The following is an 18,313-nucleotide window of genomic DNA, read 5'->3' as shown; positions in this document are numbered from 1 at the left end:
TGCTCTTTTCCCCTCACAATTTGCTATGTAGGTCCCATCTGGGGGAAAAAGCCTCACTCCTTGTCTCTAGGACTCTGTACGGATCACCTCCTCAGCACCTAGCCCTGGCCCGCATGCTCCTTATCCTATCCTGTCTACAGGGGAGAAGTTCCGTTACTTGGCTATTATTCCTTTCTCTCTGTCCGGCTGCCTCTTCCCTGCTAGCACCCGGGGACGCCTTCGCCAGAACCCTTCTCACTTTTCATGCTTTCGGAAGAGTGCCAGCTAGCCCCTTCTTGGAATCGGTACTAGGAGGGTCGTCCGTGGCAGGAAGCACCTGCTCCGGATCACTGGCCCTGCCGATCGCCCAACTTCACCGCGGCGTCCCTCCGCAGAATGCCCTGAGGTTCCTCTCTGCCAGCTAGCAAAGTCCGGGGAAGAGACGCCGCGCACCTCCCCCGCGACCCTTGTGTTTGGTGGGGACTGGGTGGGGGTCTTCAGTCTGTCCCCGCCAGCAGTGGGGTCCCGGAGCTGCTGCAGGAGAGGGGCGTGTCGGTCCTCATTGCGAGCTAGGGTCTCCGGGGAAATCCGCTCGAGAGGGCCCCCTTGAGCACAGCCTGCTGTTGGGGGTGGCCAACCGGTGGCAGCTCTGAAAAGTGCGGGCGCGGCTTGGAAGTGTCACTGCACTGGGGGCGGTCGGGGCAGGGACAGATGGTGCCGATCACCCGGTCCTGATTTTCACGGGTCAGGGCCTGGGGCGCTCCGGCCTGAGGAAAGGGGGCTGCGGGCACCGGGAGCAGGACGGGGCCGACGCCCGCGGTCCGTTCCGCTTTCTCCCGCCGCCCCCTAGAGGGGTTTGGGCCGCGGCCGCGAAGAGCCCTGTCCATGGTGCGCGGAGGAGCCGTACGCCGGGCCCAGTCCGGCTCCGCGCTCTCCTCCCACCAGTCGTGCTCTCCCACTTTCCACCGTTCTCCCTCCCACTGTCTCAGACAGCCCAGGTCCCGTCGTTCCTTTCTGCTTGAGTTTCTGCTTTTGTTTTTCGTCTCCTGCTGGTCTTTCTCTCCCCCCTTCCCCCACTGGTCAGTCCGCCCCTCCTGCCTATCTCCGGACTCTGGGGTTTCAGAACGGTTTAGACTAGACATTTTTGGCCTCTGCTGTTTTGGGGAGTGGATGGAATTTCTTTTAACTTGGAGGAGGAGACCTGCCAATCACTTGCTAACAAAAGTACCTCCTGTTATAAAACCGCCCTTTATTCTTGGAGCACACTCTTCATTCTTTCACCTCCTGTCACTTCATTTATCGTTTTCTTCTTCTTTTTTTCCTTTGAAAATGGGGTTTCTTAAATAGGTAAGGGGAAGAAGGAAAAAAGTGCTACTTCAAATGTTTGAGGTTAAAGGGAAGATAAACATGAATCCTGGGCACCTCAGATATTTTCTTTAAGAAAAAAAAAGGAAATGTTATACATCAAAAAAATCTTATTTCTCGATGTATTCTTTTAGAATGTAAGATATCATCAGAGTACGAGTCCAGCAGTAGATGGTATATGTTCACTAACTTTTTGATCTGAAAGTTTTAATTGAATACAGTGCAGTGAATTTAGGACTGGAGGAGACAATTAATACCTTGGGTTTAGTGTGGTACCACTGGATCAATTTTATTTCCTTATATTAGTTCATTTTGAAGTCAGGTGTGAAATTTGGAGGTCATTTACATTTTTCCATAGGTATTTTTAAATGCCATTCATAAATGTGAAGTGTCAGACGTATCTTTTCCGTTGTAGGATCTTTTCAGTGTCTTCTAGATGATATGTTGACTTTTATAAACCTTCAGGAAAGGGGAAATTATAACTTTGTCATCAAGTTTTCTGGCCATCTGATAATTCATGGACGAAAGTGAAGCAATAACACTGAATGATGTGCAAGGTCATTAGGATTGGAAGCAAAGCAGTTTGTGCAACATGAGTTTGAAGGTTATGTGCACCATTGGATTGTACAACTGAGATTAGAAATTACTTTTTGCTAACGGTCTGCCTTACACACCGGAATTACAAAGATCTGTCTGCAAGGTGAAAATGGCCCCTCTGCAGTCATCTGCTATTAAAAGTCTAGTGTTCTTCAGGCCAGACTACGGAGCCAAGAGTTTTAGAAAAGAGAATGAGTAGGTAGATACAGAGCAAACTTATTTTTTTCAGGCCAGTTAAATAAAGGTAATTGATTATGCAAAAGAACTTTATGCCTTTAATTGTCACTTGTAGTGTACCTTGTTTTACTTTGAACTCTTTTTTCCCACTTTGAGAGCTTCTTTGTTTTGTTATAGAATTACCTAGATTTAAATGTTAAAATTTTCTCTGTTCTTTCTCTTTTTAACTTGAGGTTATTAGTATTGTCCTTCACATTTAAAAAAAGAATTCGAGCACTAAACTTCACTTATCAAAGGATATCATAGAGTTACTATAAGCTTTCCTTTTAAGTTATACAAGTGGCTTTCAAATCCATGAATAGATTTGTCATCAGGGGAGAATCAATTTTACTTTTACTACCTACAAAATAATTAATAGATTAGGAATCTGTTTTCTAGGTCACATTTTAATTGCATAACTCTGTTGTTTTTTTTTATTTAAATGACTTGCATGTGTTATGATACATCAAGGACATCACCTTAATGTCCATAAATATTCTAGATTGATAATCTGATCACATAGGTCAGGCTTTGAACCTTAGATGAAAACATATGGAAAAAACTGCATTAACCATGTATGATTTCCATTTCTTTAGATAGACTTTGAAGAGTTAATATTTAATAGGTGACACCTGTATAAAAAGAAGCTTCTTTTAGGATATGATCATCTAAGATGCATTAATCATTTGAAGTATAAAAAATGTATGTCTTTACTTGATTTTTATGTGTCTTTGTTACAAGTTCTTGTGAAAGTAAGAATTAACATAGTTGATGTTCACAGTTTATTCTACTTATTGGACATGGTTATGTGTATCTTTCCCCTTTTCTTGTGGTCATTACTAATAGATGGTGCATTGCAAACACACTAGGTATGGTTTGAAGAATGATAATTTGTGCATCCTAAAATATTTCATAGGCATTTTTTAAAATTTAATATATATTCATATATAATATTGTAGGCCTCAGTTGCAAGTTCAGAATTTATTTACAGAGCATGCTCTTTGACTTTCATTCTTTTATTAAAGTCTGCTTTGACCTTCTATATGTTGGGGCTGAGACTTTAAGAGGAAATTCTTTTGAGATAGTTCATGGTTTTTCACATGTAGAGACTGAAGTCTTCTTGGAACAGATTATTTTGGTGACAGTGCATTGCACCAAACTCTCCTTAATTTCCTTTTTCATTAAAAATCTTCAGTTCTTAAATCTGTATTGTCCCATTAAGCTTTAGGGTTATTAATTGGGAAATGTAAAAACTTAAAGCAACAGTTAATCTTGCTTTAAAGTTCCTTTAGAAAAAATCATAAGTAACTCAAATTCCCATACTATTTTCCAAGGTATAGTTTCAAGTTATAAGAGTGATTTTTCTTAAAAGAAAAATCAGAGCTGTTATTTAAGAAATGTAGTGTTTGTGCATACACTCTCCTTTTGCCCAAGTTAACATTATTCAATTTTTTTCTTTTGGCTCAAATACAAAAAGTAATCAAGTTTAAGCACTGCAGAGACTTGTGGTGCATTTTATCAACCATTTTAAAATGTGATAGATTTGGAATTTGGGTTTTATAATTTGAGTATTTTATATCTTCCATCAGTATACCTTCTAGAGCCTGAATATTTTCAAGTTGGGTTAAGAACTATAATTGAAACATAATTTGTACAAACAAATCATTATGCCTCACATTTCTGTTTTTTTTCCTACTAAAACTTATTTTGCCTTAAATTTTCAGCAAATTATGTCGGTTAATTTGAGTAGCTACTAGTCTTTGTATATTTAACTAAATGTAGATAAATTTTAATTAAGCAGCCCTATTCATGTGTGGCAGATAAATGTTTAGTAAGAGCTATATCTTCTACATACATAAAATAATGGGCTTAAAGCAGATGGAAGAAGGTGAATTTAGGAGCTAAATAGGAACTTGGAAAGATTTTGGCATAAAGATTACAATTTGTGTTATAATACAATTTTTAAATGAAAATTTAGGTTCACATAAACACTGCTCAGTTTTTCTTTCTTGTTACTCTCTACAGTACTGAGTAGACTTTCTTTTCTGAACTCCAGACTAGACTTGCTGCACCAACCCATTTTCATGAGTTGTATGTATATACACACAACATATACACTATATGCTGAGGACTGCTGTCTATACGTGTGTCTCCACCAGAATTTATTTCAGGTCCACATTAAGTGTCAGTTGATAGTTAATTGATGCCTTTGTATGTGTCATCAAGGTGGTTTGGGCACCAAGAGTATAATAAATGTGTCTTTGCGAAAGAGTTGCCCTTATAGGGTCAAGGGCAAGAGCTAGTGGCAAAGGCAGGAAGTTGGGGTTATAATCTAGTCCAGATGTAGTTTAACCTCATAAACTTTCATAACATCTTTTTTCTCAGTATTAAAATCTTGGACCTGGTTGGTTAGTTCATCTCTAAGGGACTTTTCAGTTCAGTGACTCTTGCAGTTACTTAAAAACAGCCCAAATATGCCTCTTTTTCAAAGACTCTGGAATAACTTTAATTTTTAACCTGAAGTGCAGGGATTTTTAGGTATGCACCATGGTAGAATGTGACCTTAGTGTTATTAACAACAGTTTATCGTATGTGGTAGGTTAGAAGTTGTCTGTATTTTTTTATATGCTTGGCTTTTAAACATATTTTTTCATTGGCTATATTGCTTTTACCACTAAAGGTGAACTTAATGTGGAGAGGGGCCGGTTAAGCTTAAAGAATGGGAAGTGTAATATTAAGAATAAAAATTATTTATTTTGTTATTTTTTTATACTTTAATGTTTTTTGAGAGAAGATAGCCTTCATGAGAATCACTGAATTCAGTGCTACAGATCAGCATTAACAATACAGCTCTTTGACCTTGCAAGTCCTGCTCTGGTTATTTTTCTATAGATGTATTTGTGCCGGAGTGTACACCCGTTGTGTATTCCTTTGTAAGGATATGCACTGAGGCATTTTTCAAAAATAATTACACAAGATTGGATTAGTTGATCTCTGAAAACCCACCACTAGGAATGGATTTAATAAATAATGGTAATGTGTAGTTAAATTTGAGAACCATTACTGTGTGGAATAAAACATTTCAGTTCTAGTTCCGGATCAAGGAAATGGTTGTTCAACTACCCAATGTTTTTGACGTAATGGTGGACCTAGAACAGCTACCAGGAAAGACAGTTAGAATAATCAGCGGTATTCTGGGGCTTCTGAATGAAGAGAAGCTGGGCAGAGACCATGGATGGAAGCTGTACCTGCAGAATAGAAAATCAGGAAGAGTAGAAAAAAGATGAAGATTACTTAAACTAACACTAGAACACTCTTAAATCAAGCTGAGAGCAGTCTATAGCAGGGTGATCTATAAGTAGTTCCAAAGGAAGATTGGCCAAATGAATGGATAGTTAAATAATAGATAAGTTTCCGTGTTCTATCATGGAATGGCCACGCTGTGCTGAGTTATCTGTGCCCGAGAGATTATACTAGTTGGCTGAGCCATTGTGATATTTCTTACATTCTCTGGGCTGGTTGAGTATTTATTTTTTCTTCTGTCCAGATGTGGAAGTAGTCTAGTGGTTCTTACTAGTGTCTAGAACTTGAAGTACAGAAGAACATTAGTATAAGATGTTCGGGTCTCCTGCTAGATGAAGTAAACTATTTAACTTGGGTTTTTCCCAAGAAGCATTGGGAGGATTAGTTGTGTAATGCTTTTAAAACAGCTTGAGCTGTTTAAAAGGAGGTGCAATTATAAATACCATATGGCATTCATAATAGAGTAATATAGAAAGGTGCTTGATCCAGGATCTTCTGTTAGGTTTTCTTTTACAAAATATTGTTACCTATAATCAAAACATAAATACTGGAGTAATGTACTTATGTAGCTCCATATATTGTGATTTTAATATTGGTTTTCATGTTAATTTAAAAAATTGACCATGGTGTACTTGTGTACAATTATATATTATAGTGTTAATATTGATTTGTGTTAATTTTTTTCAAAAGTTACTTCCCCATCATAATTTAAACCCAGAACCCCTCCCCCAATTGTGATATATTTTTTAATGTTTTAGTGGATTCAGGAAGTAGTAAAAAAGTTAATAAAGGGGCTTGATTTAGAATCTTTGATGTTCCAGAAGTTGCTAGATCTGGAATGTGAAATAACTTTTTTCTTCATTATTAAAATACCTTTTGAGTTTATTCAGGTTTCTTCTGTTGCATTATAGATAGCACTTTTGTACTACTACTTTCAGTAAGGGTTCTAAAGATTGCCTTTGTGGTTTTTTGTATATAGGCAGTTCTGAGACATTTCACAATTTATTTTGTTTTTAGTAATCATCATTAGTTCATTCATATAACTCTGAGGAGCACAGGTGCCAAGGCAAACCGTGGGAACTTTAGATATTTGCTGCTAATGCTTCAAGTCGTTTTTTTTAAATAAAACAATGTCTGGTAGTACTAACCTCAAAATGAAATATTTTTAATTTCAGGAAGGGAAACTAATATGCTATCTCAGTTATTTCTGTGACTCTGGGAGGTAGGTGGCTTTATTCCCCTCTTAGAAATGATGAGACTGGAACTCCAACATTTTGACTATTATGAGAATCCCAAGGAAAACCATGTCCATAGAGGTGACCCTGACTCAGAGCCCATGGCTCTCTTTCCAGAACGGGACCCTTTTAATACAGTACTTTGGAAATGAATGTCGCATAACTGAAATTTCTCTCTACTGGAGTGATTTAAAATTTTTTAAATAGTTAACTTTTCAGCTACAGTCTTTATTTCATCTGACCTTAAATATTTTTTATTTATTTTGGAATCTGGAGCAAAAATTTAATGGTTGGTTAGGACTTTCCCTTATCCTAAAAGTATGTCCTCTTAGAGAAAGATGAAAAACATCCTAGGGAAATGATTCATAGTCAGTTTTATAATGTTCTTCAAATTGTCTTGATCATCAAATAATAGACTGATAAGTGCTCAAAAAGTAATTTTTTTATTTGAATCCTGGAACTTTAAAATACTCCCCAGGAGCCTAGAGAAACTCTCAAGGCTATGAATGATTTTTTTCCCACATTCTTTTGTGTGAAATGAAATTCAAGAGTTCCCATCAGTCCATTTTGAAATGCTTTCATGTTTAATGGCAACTTTTTCGTGTTTGAATAGTTCTAATCACTTTTCTCCCCACAAATGAAATTATTTGGCATCTTTTAAAATATATGAGGTCTGTCCAGAAAGTATTCATCCATATAATATGAAAAAGAGACATTTATTGAGGATAGAAGATACAAGACACTTTGTACATAGGACGCCTCGGTCCCCTTCAAAGTAAGCACCTTGGGACTTCACACAGTTCTCCCAATCGCCATCAGCTGCTTTGTCATGTTTTTCTAAATCTCCTTGATGGTCTGAAATATCTTCCATTTCAAAGGTGATTTTAGTTTTGGGAAAAGCCAGAAATAGCAAGGCTCCAAATCTTGGCTGTAGCGGGGGGCTGAGTCACCTGGATAGTTTGATGTTTCACCAAAAAACTGCATGAAATGTGATGCCAGTCACCAGCTGCTCATAGCCACAGACTTCTGAATCATCCAAATAGTTTCTGCAGAGGAATGCTTAAACTTAATGCAAAATTTGGTACAGATTTGTTGCTCTACGTGCTTAGTTATTTTAAATGCCAGGGCCACACAGTACACGGGCTCACTTGGTGGTGTCTACCACTTTCTCTGACTAGTACAGTGAAGTCATCGTTGTTCACACATGCACATTCCAGTCCACTCTCCTTGGCTGCCCGGTTATATCGACGTCACACGGACCATTCTCGTTATATTGACAATGGTTGGACTTTTTCTGGACAGACTTCGTATATGTCCACACCTCAGAAGGATGTAGTACGGACAGGGTCCTGTGAATGTTCTGTGCGGTGACTGAGTACAGACACTGATTTCCGTGTCTGCTGTTGTGAAAACCTAGAACTCTGTTGTCTGTTACTTGACCTACAAGAGAAGACCCCCAAAACAGAATTTATTTATATAAGTTGTGTACTTATCCTTACATGTTTAAACTTCAGTCACCTTCAAAGTACTCTCCATTTAATGCAATACGGCTATCGAGACATTTTTTCCACTGCTCAAAGCAGTTTTGATCTTGTCCATTTTGATGCCTTTCAATGTTTCTGCCAATTTTTGTTTCATCTCTTCTGCATTGGCAAATGTTTTCCTTTGATGATGTTTTTCATCTAGGTAAACCAAAAAAAGTTGCTCAGGGTGAGATGGGGTGAGTAGGGAGGGTGGGGCACGGGAGTTATGCTGTTTTGTGGTCATAAACCACTGAACATTCAGTGTGGTGTGGGCAGGTGTGCTTGTAAAGCACCCATTATGAAAGGGGCAAACACATGGAAAGAGTCTTTCAAAAAAAATTCACTGAAGCCAAATGCAGCCTCTCACAACACCACCAGTTGGCACACTGATATAGATGGGTTCTTAGAACACTCACCTAATAGGGGAAATCAGTACTACAAGGGGCTTGCCCTTCAGAGGACAATTCTGTTTTTTTTTTTTAAAGATTTTATTTATTTATCTTTAGAGGGGAAGGGAACGAGAGAGGGAGAGAAACATCAGTGTATAGTTGCCTTTCATGCGTCCCCTGCTGGGAACTGGCCTGCAGGGAACCTGTCTGCAACCCCAGTATGTGCCCTGACTGGGATCGAACCTCGATTGTCTGGTTCGCAGGCCCGCGCTCAATCCACTGAGCTACACCAGCCAGGGCCGTTTTTTTTTTTTTTTGATGTGGATGAATACGTTTGGCTGGACTATAATATCCAAGAATATCACTGTTAGTTGATTGGGGAGCTATTAAGTAAACCCTGAAATAAATGACTAAAAAACATTAATTTTATTAAGTTTAAAGGGGATATAATCCACTCCTGCTTGACATAAACCTTAAATAAACTAGAGACTTGAGATCACCTTAATTTTTTCTTTTGTGGCCTTAATTGGTCAACACAATGGTTCAGAGACTGAAGTTCATTCTTGATGGCTTTCTGGTACAGTAAATAATGAAAAATGTGATTTGTGCAGCCAAAATATTAGCCTTTTACAGCTCCTTGGGCACCCACCCCCAATCACGTCTGTGTGGTGCCAACGTCTCCACGAGTGGTTTCTAATGTCCTGCTTCCCATGTTGTAGTTTAGGGAATTAAAATTTTGAAGTTTACAGAAACATCATTGACATGCACACTTACAGTTTACAGAAGTGTCAGTTAGTGTGTGCAGGGAAGTGTACACACAGTGGATAGCCTGCTGAAGGTTCACCAATTGAACCTACTGTTGAATCAGCAGCCAGTCACAGCATCAGCAACACCCAGGAGTCGTCTTCTTCCAGTTTGAATCTTCCCTCAATGCTAATTATTTATTTGATTTCTAATAGCATAGATCACTTGGCTTTGCTTATTTTTATATGTCATCTGGTGATATACTGCATTGTATTCCTTTTGGTGTCTTGCATCTTCCACTCAATTTGTAGAATTGTTCATGTATTTGTGTCATGTTTTTTATTAGTCACCAAAATTAGGAAAGACTCATTCATTGACACTATAGAAATACCTGGAAAGTTAAGGAAGTTGAAAAAATTTCAAGAACAAAAAATAAATGGATTGTTTCATTGCAGCTAAAGTTCACTTGCATGTTTATGGCATGGAGTCACGAAATACCTTTTGTGGGTTTTCCTACTTAGATATCTTTTCCTATACTTCTGGAAATTTGGCAGTACTGCTCCAAATATATTTGGAATTTAGTAAGTTACAGCCGGTCTTTATGAGGAGGATGGAGGCAAAGACCTAGATGCCTTTTTGACTTGAAGTCAAATAAATGACTTGTTTGAGCAGAATGTTTGTTAACAGATTCTAATCTAAGTGATGCTTCTTAATACCTTCTCTGAGCTTAATAGTGACCCACTTCTTAATGAGGCATTACCCGGATTTATTTTTAATTTCAAAAAGGTTAAATTGAGGGGTTATAATTCCACAAACTGCCAGTTTTCTTGGCTGTTCAGTGCATCTTTGGGTAGTGTTGACCTGCTTTTGTATTTGTATAGTTTTTTTTTTTTTGAAGGATCTGAGAGTTTGCCGTGAAGGATGCTGAGTGCATACCTGTCCCAAGGTCTGTCTTTCCAGAGGCCCTGACTCTCCATTTATGACGGTTGCCAAGTACATCTAGGTTCCATGTGGAGGATGCTGTACAGAATGATGACTAAGGAATCAAATTCCAGAAGTAATGGCCCACCAACGATTGTTAGCTTAAGACGGCTCTAATTTATTTATGTTCTGCACATGTGGACTTTATTTTAAAGTATTTAAAAAGGTTGAACACAGTGTTGGCCTTAGTTGGTATGTAATTTGTATTTATTCGTGTTTCATTCCTACATACCGTTTTTCTACCATAAAAGTAATCGTTTGCACAGTATTTTTGTTTTCGGCATTACATTTTATTTACAGTTCTGTTTTTCTGTTTGACAAATAACTAAGAACATTTAGAAAGAATATTATAACCATTGATTTAATTAACAAATTAATTGTAATTAAGTACCTTGTAAATGAAACTGAGTCATTCCATGATTGGGGTTATGATTTTACCTTTATTTGAGGCAGTCTCAATAGAGCTATGCTTTAAAGGGGGATGGTGGTATATTTAAAGGTAGAGAAGAATGGGTTATCTGCAGATGACTTCTAACATTTTATGGCCTAAAATATAAGCATTTTGGGAAACAGGTTATTTTTTTAGTATTTGTATCAGTAATGGATATTGTCATGATTCCGAATCTTTATTTTCCCTGAGCTTTAGTTTTTCATAATTAAGATAAACAAATATCTAAAAATAATATGTAATGTGCTTCTGGAATACTGTTCTTTGGTAAGTGAGCCAAGATGTATATCGAAACCACCCGCCTCCAAACAGTCTTCCCAGACCTCATGCTATATCCCATTGTATTTATCTGTGTATATTTTCACATTCAGATATTTTACTTTTTAGAAATTTATTTTTGTGCATAGTATGAGGTAGTGGGTCTTGTTTTAGTTCTCCCCCAGATTTTGTATATGTAAGACATGAGTGACTATCATATTGCCAAATAAAATCTGTTTCTATTTTTCTGAGCTGAAATGCTTCATTTATTAAATACAACATGTCTGTAGATTTTTAAATCTCATTCTTTTTCTCTCTTCAATTTCAGTGATTTAGTTGCTTAGAGGGGCAGTATGCACAATGGTAAGGAATGGGAACTTGGCTCCGGATGACCTGTGTCTGTGCTCTGGTTCTGACACTTGGTCGGTGTAGGATCTGGATGGCGTATTGACCTCTCTGTCCCTCAGTGTGTGCCCATTTGTAATGTGGGAGTGGTAAACAGTATGAATCATAAAGTTGTTATGAAGAGTGAATGAGTTCATATGTGTGTGTATTTATACACAAATGTATATAAATACATGAAAGCACTTGTGGAGTTAGTGGAGGGAGATTCATTGTCCTTGTAGATATCGATGACTTATTGAGAGATAGATGCAGAAAACGTTGCTCTTAACTTAGTTTCATCTTATCCTAATATCGGCGCTTCTCTTTTCAATAACGTATATGCCAGGCAGTGTTTTGAGTTCTTCACAGGTGTTAACTCATTTCAGTGATGAAACAAGGATTCATATGCCCGCAGCCTGATGCCAGAGCGTGTGCTCCTAGGCTTGACGTGTGTTTAAATGCAGGAAAAAAAATTAAGGCAGGATTGGCATCTGGTTCTGTCTTGTGTGTGCATGAAGTTCAGCCTTTTACAAAACTTCTGTTGTGAAATGTTATACCTGTAGAGGCACATAGAAAGCCTATGTGCACAGTAGAAGCAATAATTGAAGTATACAGACTATGTCAGTTTAACCACCATGCAGGTTAGGAAATAGAACATCACCATTGCCTCGGAGGCCTCCAGAGCCCTCTCCTTCTCCTAGAGGTAACCAATATTTTTATTTTTCTAATAATTTTTCCTTGCTTTTCTTTATGGTTTTACATCTCTGTGTATGTTATGCATATATAGAGGTGTTTATATAAGTGTATATATAGTATTCATGCATATTTGTATAAATGTACAATTCATGTGTGTGTGCATATAATGCAATCTCTTAAAATTTTCCTCTACTCAGCATTATGTCTACAGGATTCATTCTGTTGAGTTGTTTAGCCGTAATTTGTTCACTTTCACAGCTCTAGGGCATCGCATGCTCAGAATATGGAACAATTGACTCAATTTGTCGTTGATGGGCTTGTGTGTGTGGTCAGAATTTGCTGCTGTGAACATTCCTGTGCATGCAGCCTGGGCATAAGTGCCAGGAATACTCCAGCGCTGCTTTCCCAAACCCTAGCTTGCATAAAGCTGGCCTGACACCGTGGTAAACACAGATTCCTGGCTCTACTCCCACCCCCTGAATTTCTGATTTCAGTAAATCTGTGGTGGACCCTAAGAATTTGCATGTCTAGCATGCTTCAAGGTAATGGAATGCTGGTCTGCTCTGAACTACGTACTGGGGAGTGGACTGTAGCCTTGCTGGGTAGCAAGCTGCGTGCGTGTGCATCTTTACTAGCTAATTTGGCCTTTTCTTCTTCCTTCAGCTATCTGTATGAACCCTGACCTAGCGGGTGAGGTTTGTAACTTGTCTGTCTCTTCCTCTGGTGGTTTGCTTCTCATTCCCTTTGTGTAACATTTTTCAGTTATGGCCTGTATGGTGTGTTTCCGAGGATTGGAAACCTTCTTGAAAGCAGATTCATTTGATTAAATCTACTATTTGCTGGGAGTTTACCCTGTGCCACGCCAAGCACTTCACGTGCATTGTCTCCTGCAGTCCTCACATCAGCCCCCTGAGATACCTTATCATCATCCCTTCTTCAAAAGTCTGAACAAAGTCTGGCGTAAACCATTTACCCAAAGGCACACCCCCAGGAGGTGGCCAGCAGGGTGGGAAACAGTGGGAAGAAGATAAGTGTCCATTCAAGATTTTGAAGGATGGCAGTCTGGAGGAGGATCCGGACTTTAGAATGAGGACTTAAAGGATCTCGGTTTTAAGGAACAAACTTTGGCCCTGTGAGCAGGAAAATCTAACGAATTGAGCCAGTCTAACAGATAAGCTGCCTCGGAAGTAGGCAATTTTTGTCACTGGCCACGTGGCCCCTGGGTGGTGATTTTAAGAGATGGAAGTGACTGATGAGTAGTTAATGGTTCTGTGATTTCGGCGTGGCCCAGACTGTATGTAGTTAGCCAGGAATCCAGAGTTGCCTGTGACTTTCTGTTCTCAGCCCATCGACCCCCGAAGCAATGGAAGAGTCTCGGTTGTCTGTTCTCAGAGCTGTAGTGTCCAGCTGTCCTAGTGGCCTTGAGGCCCTGCTGGCAGTATAAGAAATTTTTGACCTGGCTCTTTTTTTGATCTCTTAGCTTTGGCCTTTAAGTATTTAGTAATAGTGAATCTTTGGAGGTAGGTAATTTTGGTGTCTTTGAGGGGACTTAATAAACAGTGCTTCTTATCCATCTGACTTCTGAACAAATAAAACAAGGGAGTAAGCAGATAGAGAACTAAAATACAACCATTGTTACCGATAAAGACAAGATTGGAGAAGGCGGCTTAAACGCGTCGGGTCTCAGAATGAATTCCCCTCGACCCAGCAATGCTGGATGAGGGTAGACCTCCCAAACCTGGATCCTGCCACTGGAAATTCACCTACAGCATAATGATCTTTGCACTACATGGGCAAGCTGGCCCCCATCAGAGAAGAGGTTACTGGGGGTGGGGCTGTGGAGAACTGGGTTCAGTAGGCCGGGCTCTTTCACCCACACCTGCCAGAGGGGTTGACAGAGGTCGGGCGTGGCATGGCTAGTGTAGTGCTCTCTACTCGGAAGAAGGGAAAGTCAGGGTTCCATGAAACCTTCCCCAGATTTTGGGTTAAGCATCGAGTTTATGTTCTTATCCACCAAGTGTGTGCTCCCCTGGAAGCATGGCGATCACCCTCAGAGGGGGCGATGGGCTTTTTGTAAGGACAGTCTTGCTTTCAACCTCATGGAGTCTTAGGTGATCTATAGCTTCACTATGTACAGAGTCCTCAAGCCTATTGATGAGCATGGCAGCAGTCACGCAGCCTGCGGCATTAGAACCCAAACCATTCCCAGTCCTCAAAGAGTTATCCTAGGCGAACTCATCATGACCCCAGAACCTGTCCTGAAGTGTCCCAAAGACCAAAGCAGAGAGCCAGGAATAACTAAGACAGGGACTCACAGTGGGCAGAGAACACCTTCCCTGGTTTAGCTTTTCCCGAATGCTAAGTAGGCCTCATGCACTGATCCTTGACCTTTGAACTAAACGCAAAGTTCAAAGGGGAGATGAAGACTTAAAGATACTGAATATTTTGGATGAGAAAGAAAGGTACCTGGAGAAGGATGGGGATCGCCGCCATCGGACATTTCTGAATCTTGCACATACGTGGCAGTATCTCAGACACCAGCTTTCCAAGAGAAAAATCCCAGAATGCTGGGGCGGACCCCTCCTCCCCGGGTACATACAAAGTGCTAAATTTGACCTCCCTAAGCCTCCCCTGAGGAGTTTCGGTTTGTGACCTGCATATCCAAACCCCCTTACTTTGCCTTTCCCTGTGAGCCCCCCTGAGACGGACAGCCTGGCACTGTCACCGGCGTGGGCTCTGGCGGGTGATCCTCTGGGGACTCGCTGCCTTGGGAACAGGTATTTTCCGTCTCGTGCCATGTTGGCTCTTTCCACGCCACTTGCTCCGGGGTTGCTTTGGCTAAAGAAGACCGTCAGCAAGGGAAGATTCCCCTTCGTTTGTAAAGACTAGCCCAGACCACGTGGTGGAGGCTGACCCTTGAGCCTGTGGTCAAGCTATGAGAATCCTTAGGGCTCTTGAACTCACTGTCATTGAAAAACAGCAAACAGTGTTCAGCTTACTTAGTCGTTAGGCAATAGTTGTTGAAATAATCCCCGTGTCTCGTGCCTCTGCTGTCTCTGCTTATTCAGGCCGGGGGCCCGTGGGTACTTCTAGAAGTGCTGACCTGCCTCAGACCTTTGCCAAGGCCAGCCTGCAACAGCCCTCATCAAACATTTGGCCAAGGTCACTGTGAGTCCTGTCTCTTTTCTGAGCTCTTTGGCCTATAGCCTTTCCTGGGGCCCCTTGTCCTTGCTCCAGGCCCTACCTCTGTAAACAGGCACTTTCTTTGAGAAAAACCACCATAAGCTGTGGTCACACATGGAGATCAAAATACTCTGTGGCTTAGGAATTAAAGCCTCTTGATGTTAAAAGCTACCTGCCAGCTACAAAAACCAGCTACATCACACATTTAAGACTGCAAACCACCAAGTTAAAGAACACTGGAGGCCTGAGTAAAGCACACTTTCTCCCCTGGCTGGAGCCCCACTATCTCCGTGGGCATTTTCTTCCGCAGAGTTGGACTCCTTTTTTATTTTTCGTGGCCCCTAGAGAGTACATCAAATGCCAAAGTCTCTGAAGGGACCCAATAAAGAGCACTTCTCTTCCCCTTTGCCAAGTTCTGAATCGAGTGTAATATAAGCCAGAAGAGCCAACAGTTAGAGAAGGAAAATACTGCCAAGGTTCTGATAAAGTCTGGGCTGGAGGGGTCGGGGCTTTTATTTATCTGTGGGCATGTCTGTCGCTGAAACAGAAGCCCAGAATTCCACAGACACGCTCACTCAGTTGCAGGCAGTGTTGGGCTACCCCTGTCCCCCAAATGCTGCAGGGCACCTGCGAACTCCCAGCGTGGAGCCAGCATGGAGAATGAGATGGCCACGCTTGTTTTGTACGGGCCTGTGACTCCCAAGTGGGGAGGAGTAGGGGACAGGGCTGGCCACCAGCTGTGCACATTTTTCTTTGGAATTCAGTCTTCAGGGAAGTTCAGCCCATCCCTCTTCTCTCCAGGGCTGCAATCCATAACCTCACGGTGTAAGGACCCTTTTATACTCTTAAAAAGTATCCAGTGCCCTAATGAGCTTTTATAATGTGGGTAATATTTCCAATGTGTAGCATATTAGAAATTAAACTGAGAATATATATAACGTTTATTTAATTCATTTAAAAATATTAAACCAATTACATATGTAACACAAATACCAGTGTTTATTAACAATAACTGTATTTTCCAAAACAGGAAAAATTAATTAGTGGGAAGAGTAGCATTGTGCTTTTATAGTTTTGCAAATCTGCTTAATGCCTGGCTTCAGGGAAGGCAGTTGGTTCTCCATACCTGCTTCTGTATTTACTTTGTTCAGGGGTCACAAGTCACGTTGGCCACGGGAACATTCCACTTTACACTGGTGAGGGAATGAGAGTGACAAGGCCAGAAAGACTGTATTACGAAAGTAGTTTTGCTTTTCCAGATTCTCTGGAAGGATCAGGCCACATTTTGAGAACTGCCATTCAGGGAGTTACTGACTGATTGGTGGAGGGGAAGGAGGTGGAAGTACTGCAGTTAGCAGAAGTCCTTCCGCGAGGAAAGGAGCTCCAGGAGGGGAAGAAGCACCCCCTCTACAGGTTACACGGTGGAACTGTCCAAATGCCAGGCTTGAATCACTCAGGGTAGCCATGGGTGGGAAAAATGCTGGTTTTCCACCCCTGAGTTGACACTGGAACTGGTGATATTAACTCTAACCTCTCAGTTAGCATTCAGGGCTTGGGTTTGCTTCTTTGTTGTTTAACCTCTTGGAAGTCCACTGGACAGGGTGCTGCTTCAGGAACAAGCTCAGGAATGGCTTTGAACTTGGGCGTCATTGATGGTGCGTTTTTGTCACTGCAGCACATTTCTCCAAGCTGTGCTGTGATTGTTGTTTCATCATAAGAATAATGGTATAATTGGGTTGGGTTTATCTTATTAAGGTCTGGGAATTAGATAAGTCATCACTACAGCCAGCTATTCAAATTAAATCAGAGTTATGGGGACTGGAAAGGCCTGCAACCATTTTTAAAAAGTGAAACCATGCTTCAGGTTTTACGAAACAAACCTGATTGGATAAACACAAGGCCGTCTGGGTGATAGCAAATTAGCACACTCTGCCACCGACTGTAATCATTCCCTCATCAATATCACCTACTGAAAATTAACTCACTCGATGTGTACTTTTAGAAGAGTTGGGGGTGATGGTGGGGGCTTACAAAAGTTTGACTTGATGTCTTTTTCTCTCATTTTTTTCCATAGCGAAATTATTTTATTTATATATATCACATATCATATGTGAGAATTCTATTTTAGAAAAAAATTCACACTGGCGGGGGTAAATTTGTCACTTGGTCTTAATTTACATAGGACAAGTTTCTTCTCCTTAGCCTGTGAGGTATACGTTTACTGCACTGAGATGCCTCCGGGCAGTTTTACTGGGGATTGGGCAGCGGTGAAGGGAGGTCCTGAAAGGCCTTCAGTGCTGGGCTGGATGTCGTTACTACATTGACTAGAGACCGAGGGCCATTTTGTTCGTTTGCTTCCTTGCTGCAACGTAGCCTTAATCTTAGCACTTGCTGCACTGGATTGTTGTGAGGTTTGTTGAGATATTATAATGCCTGGGAAACACTGTACCACAGTCACATGGTAAGCAGTAAATATTAGCAATCACTGATAGTCAGTTAAATATATTCCTAAGTTGATGATAAACACCGTCTGTTGTTAAATACTTTATAATTTGATTCAAACATGGTGTGGAAACATGTCGTGGTCTCTGGTGAGTGTTAATGAGTTGATCGGACAAAGCCAGTATAACCAGGATTGGCCGGCTCTACTGGAATTGCTTTAGACACTTCGTGGAACTTTTCATGCAGGTTAGTTGCCTAACTGCCTGAGCCATCAGCTCATGGTTGTGTTACACTTTCACAAGCCAAGTCAATCAGTAGTGAGCCAAGTCACTCATTGGTAGATTCCGGTCTGCGCTCTGGGACTTTGCTCCGGGTGCCTCGGAAGCCTCCTCTCACATGGGCTCTGGACGTAGGGCGTTGCACACACCTCCATGGATTCCACGTGATGAATGTTTACATAAGCATTGATAAGTTCAACTCCTGGAAACTGATACTCTAAACCACATTTGGTATGTGGAACTAGACTTTGTCCATCAAGTTCTTGTATTAGGGTGCTGTCTTCTAGCTCAG

At 40.8% G+C, this 18,313-nt stretch overlaps 1 protein-coding gene across 1 annotated transcript in view; it reads left to right on the top strand.

Annotated features, from left to right (window-relative positions):
- CDH2 (cadherin 2) overlaps positions 1-18,313 on the top strand; it is a 208,059-nt gene that overhangs the window by 1,507 nt on the left and 188,239 nt on the right. The window lies entirely within an intron of this gene.

The sequence above is a fragment of the Artibeus jamaicensis genome, unplaced genomic scaffold (assembly GCF_021234435.1).
Source record: "Artibeus jamaicensis isolate MK-2021 breed Jamaican fruit bat unplaced genomic scaffold, CSHL_Jam_final contig_354, whole genome shotgun sequence".
NCBI classification, from domain to species: Eukaryota; Metazoa; Chordata; class Mammalia; order Chiroptera; family Phyllostomidae; genus Artibeus; species Artibeus jamaicensis.
Note: the sequence above shows the minus strand (reverse complement) of the source record. Positions and strands in the feature narration are given on the sequence as shown.